At 44.7% G+C, this 4,675-nt stretch overlaps 1 non-coding gene across 1 annotated transcript; it reads left to right on the top strand.

Annotated features, from left to right (window-relative positions):
• Nucleotides 1–4,365: 4,365 nt before the first annotated feature.
• LOC125584626 lies at nucleotides 4,366–4,472 on the top strand. Its single transcript, XR_007321537.1, has one exon. It is a non-coding gene; the product is annotated as a small nucleolar RNA R71 (small nucleolar RNA).
• Nucleotides 4,473–4,675: the final 203 nt, after the last annotated feature.

Below are 4,675 nucleotides of genomic sequence, written 5' to 3'. Positions count from 1 at the left end.
TTAGAAATCTCAACTTGGCCACTTGTTTGGGGGTGATAAGGAGTTGCCACCTTGTGCTTCACACCATTCTTCTTGAGAAGTCCCTCAAGCAGTTTGTTAATGAAGTGGGAACCTCCGTCACTGATCACAACTCTTGGGACTCCAAACCTTGGAAAGATGATGCTCTTGAACATCTTGGTTACAACTCTAGCATCATTGGTGGGGCTTGCAATAGCTTCCACCCATTTGGAGACATAATCAACAGCCACAAGGATGTATTTGTTTCCAAAAGATGATGGAAATGGTCCCATGAAGTCAATACCCCACACATCAAACACTTCAACTTCAAGGATTGGATTCTGAGGCATCTCATTCCTCTTGGTGATGTTTCCTCTTCTTTGGCAAGAATCACACTTTGAAACAAAGTCTTGTGTATCCTTGAACATATGTGGCCACCAGAATCCAGCTTGTAACACTTTCGCAACTGTCTTGAAGGTGGCAAAGTGGCCTCCATAAGATGATCCATGACACTGTGTAAGGATCCCATCAATCTCCTCATTTGCAACCACTCTTCTATAAAGCTGATCCTTGCAGAGAATGTAGAGATAGGGTTCATCCCAGTAGTATCTCTTCACATCCTTGTAGAACTTCTTCTTGGCATAGCCCACAAGATTCAAAGGTTCTCTTCCTGTGGCTAGGTAGTTCACCAAATCAGCATACCAAGGTTCCTTCTCTTCTGTTGCCTTGACTTCTTCCAGCTTCCTACCAGTCTCACAAACTGCTATCACTGCTTCAATAGCCATGATCTGCTCCTCAGGAAGTCCTTCGTCAATAGGAATACCAGACTCTACCCTCAACCTGGACAAATGATCAGCTACACCATTCTCAACTCCTGGCTTGTCCTTAATCTCCATATCAAACTCTTGAAGCAAAAGGATCCACCTCAAAAGCCTGGGTTTTGCATCCTTCTTGGCCAAAAGGTGTCTCAAGGCAGCATGATCTGTGTAGACAATGACTTTAGACCCAACCAAGTAGCTCCTGAACTTCTCAAAGGCAAAAACAATTGCCAGCATCTCCTTCTCTGTTGTGGCATACCTCATCTGAGCATCATTGAGGGTTTGGCTGGCATAGTAGATCACATGGGTTTTGCCATCTTTCTTCTGCCCCAAAACAGCTCCCACAGCATAGTCACTAGCGTCACACATGATCTCAAAAGGGAGATCCCAATCAGGTGGCTGGACAATTGGAGCACTAATGAGTTCACCTTTCAGCTTCTTGAAAGCTTGTAGACATTCCACATCAAAACTGAAGGTGGCTTCCTTGCACAGCAGCCTGGTCAAAGGTCTAGTGATCATGGAGAAGTCCTTGATGAACCTCCTGTAGAACCCAGCATGACCAAGAAAACTCCGGATGTCTTTCACTGTCTTTGGTGGGGGCAAACCAACCATAACATCGATTTTGGCTTTATCCACCTCAATCCCCTTCTCTGAAATCTTGTGTCCCAGCACAATCCCTTCCTTGACCATGAAGTGACACTTCTCCCAATTCAGCACAAGGTTGGTGTCTTCACATCTCTGTAGGACCCTGCACAAGTTTGACAAACAAGCAGAAAACGAAGATCCGTAGACAGAGAAATCATCCATAAATACCTCCACAACATCCTCAATCAGATCAGAGAAAATTGACATCATGCACCTTTGAAAGGTGGCTGGAGCATTACATAGACCAAATGGCATCCTTCGATATGCAAAGGTACCATAGGGACATGTGAATGTCGTTTTCTCTTGATCATTGGGATGTATGGGGATTTGGAAAAATCCTGAGTACCCATCAAGAAAGCAATAGAATGGGTGATTTGCAAGTCTCTCAAGCATCTGATCAATAAATGGTAATGGGAAATGATCCTTTCTAGATGCGGAGTTTAGTTTTCGGTAATCAATGCACATTCTATGACCTGTGATGGTTCTTGTTGGTATCAATTCATCCTTGTCATTTTTAATCACAGTGATACCACCTTTCTTTGGTACAACATGCACAGGTGATACCCATTTAGAATCTGAGATAGGGTAAATAACACCAGCATCTAAGAGTTTAAGAATCTCTTTCTTTACAACATCCTTCAGGTTAGGATTTAACCTTCTTTGATGCTCGATAGAAGTCATTGATTCATCCTCAAGATGTATCCTATGCATGCACAAAGAGGGTGATATTCCCTTGATGTCATCCAGTGAGTAACCTATTGCCTTTCTAAATCTTTTAAGCGTTTTCAAAAGTTCAGATAGCTCAGTTTCAGTAAGTTCACTACTCACAATGACAGGATAAGTTTCATTAGGACCAAGGAATGCATACCTTACACCATGGGGGAGAGGTTTAAGCTCCACTTTAGGTGCCTTAAGCTCACTCCAGTCATCTTGCTGGGTGTCATCTTGCTGAGTGGCTGAGACTTCTTGGTGAACCATCTGTGGAAGCTCCTCGTACTGATCCTTACTGACAAACCCCTGGTGTGAATCCAGCATCATCCCATAGGCAGTACTCTCCAGGTTCTCAATCACCTCAGCCTCTCTCTCTACAGTCAAAGCATGCTGTAGAGGGTCCTCTAGTGACAACTCTTCAAGGAGTTCATCAGCAAGGGCGTCCATCTCTTCAATGTAGAACACTTGCCCTTGAACTGTTGGCCTCCTCATTACCTCCTTGATGTCAAAATGGAGAATGTGCCCTTTACCCAGATGGAGATCAATCTTGCCTTCTTTCACATTAACAATAGCTCCTGCTGTGGCTAAGAAAGGCCTTCCAAGGATTAAAGGGTCTTGAGCTTCTTCACCCATTTCAAGCACCACAAAGTCTGTAGGGATCTCATAATTTCCAACCATCACTGGGAGGTCCTCTAAGATACCCACAGGGTACTTCACTGAACGATCAGCCAATACCAGAGAAAGTCTACACTTCTTGTACTGAGTGAAGCCGAGCTTCTTAGCAACAGATAGGGGCATCAAGCTGACACTAGCTCCCAAATCGCAGAGACATCTATCAAATACCATAGGTCCAAGAGCACAAGGTAATGTGAAGCATCCTGGATCTTCTAGCTTCTTTGGAATGACAAGCCTCTGAATGATAGCACTGCACTCATGAGTGAGAATCACCATGCCCTCCATCTCTTTCTTCTTTGCAGCTACAGCATCTTTCAGGAACTTGCTGTATTGAGGAATCAGCATGAAAGCATCAATAATGGGCATTGTGACCTGGACTTCACTCATTTGCTTTTCAAATAGAGCTTGGTACTTCTCTAGCAGCTGCCTCTTGAATCGACCTGGGAATGGGAGCTTGGGTTCATAGGCAGGAGGAACAAAAGAACTTTCACTTGCAGGAGTGACAACTTCACCATCCTTAACTGTTTTCTTCTCTTCTCCAACCTTTCCTTTTCCTTTGGCTTCCACTATCTTCTCCAAGATCTCGTCATTGATCTTCTCATCAACAATCACCACTTCATCATCTATGTTGATGGCAACCCCCTCACTTTGTTTCTCAGCATCCTTGGTGAGAGCTCTCTGAGGTAACTCCTTACCACTCCTGAGAGTGATAGCTTTCATGGTTTCCTTTGGGTTTTGCTCAGATTTTCCAGGTAGAGAACCTTGTTGGCGATTTTGTTGAGTGTTCATGGCAGCAAACTGGTTCTCCAAAGCTCTGAACTTGTTGTTGAGCTCATTGTAGCTCCCATCAATCTTTGAGTGAAGGTTCTTCAACTCATAGCCAACATGCTTCTCACTTCTTGTTTGAGACTCCAGGATTTGTTTCAGTAGAGCTTCAGTGCTGCTGACTTGAGGAGTTGAGGTAGAGGGATTAGATTGCTGTTGGGAAGAATGGTTGCCCTTGTTGTTGAAACCAGGAGGAGGGTTTTGCTGAGGTTGATAGCTGCCTTGCTGATTATTCCGAGGCTGATAACCACTCTGTTGGTTGTTGGAATAGGATTTCTGTTGGTAGTTGTTGTACTGAAAGTTGGGCTCTTTCTTGTACCAGCTACCATTGTTGTTGATGAAACACAGCTCTTCCTGACCTTCCAAACCCTCAACTTCATGGACAACAACTGGTGTCTCTTGGCTTGGGTTGCCAACAAAGTGCAGCTGCTCTTGGGTAGCTTTATCAGCAATGAGGATGTCTATCTTATCCTGTAGAGCCTTCAACTCCTTCCTCGTCTGCTTATCATCTGTTCTACTACCTCTGTCGTGGTCTCCACTGTAGACTGCATCACTCTTAACCATGTTGTCAACCAGCTCCTCTGCATCCTCCTCAGTTCTCCCCAAGAAGAACCCATTGCTAGCTGTATCCAGTCTGGCCCTGTACTTAGGAAGAGCACCACGGTAGAATGTGCTCAGCAAACTCTCCTTAGAGAAACCATGGTGTGGGCATTGAGCTTGGTAGCCCTTGAATCTCTCCCAGGCTTCACTGAAGCCTTCTAAGTTCTTCTGTTGAAAGCTGGAAATCTCGTTTCTCAGCTTAGCAGTTCTTGAAGTAGAGAAGAACTTCTCCAAGAATGCTTTCTTGCAGTCATCCCAAGTGGTGATGGAGTCGCTGGGTAGAGACTTCTCCCACTGACGTGCCTTATCCCCCAAAGAGAAGGGGAATAGCTTGAGCTTTAAGGCATCTTCGGACACACCATTGGTTTTTGACAACCCACAGTAGCTGTCGAACCTGTCCAAGT

This window comes from Brassica napus, chromosome C3, assembly GCF_020379485.1.
Source record: "Brassica napus cultivar Da-Ae chromosome C3, Da-Ae, whole genome shotgun sequence".
In the NCBI taxonomy this organism is placed as follows: Eukaryota; Viridiplantae; Streptophyta; class Magnoliopsida; order Brassicales; family Brassicaceae; genus Brassica; species Brassica napus.
The sequence above is the reverse complement of the archived record's forward strand: the minus strand, read 5'-3'. Positions and strand labels throughout refer to the sequence as shown.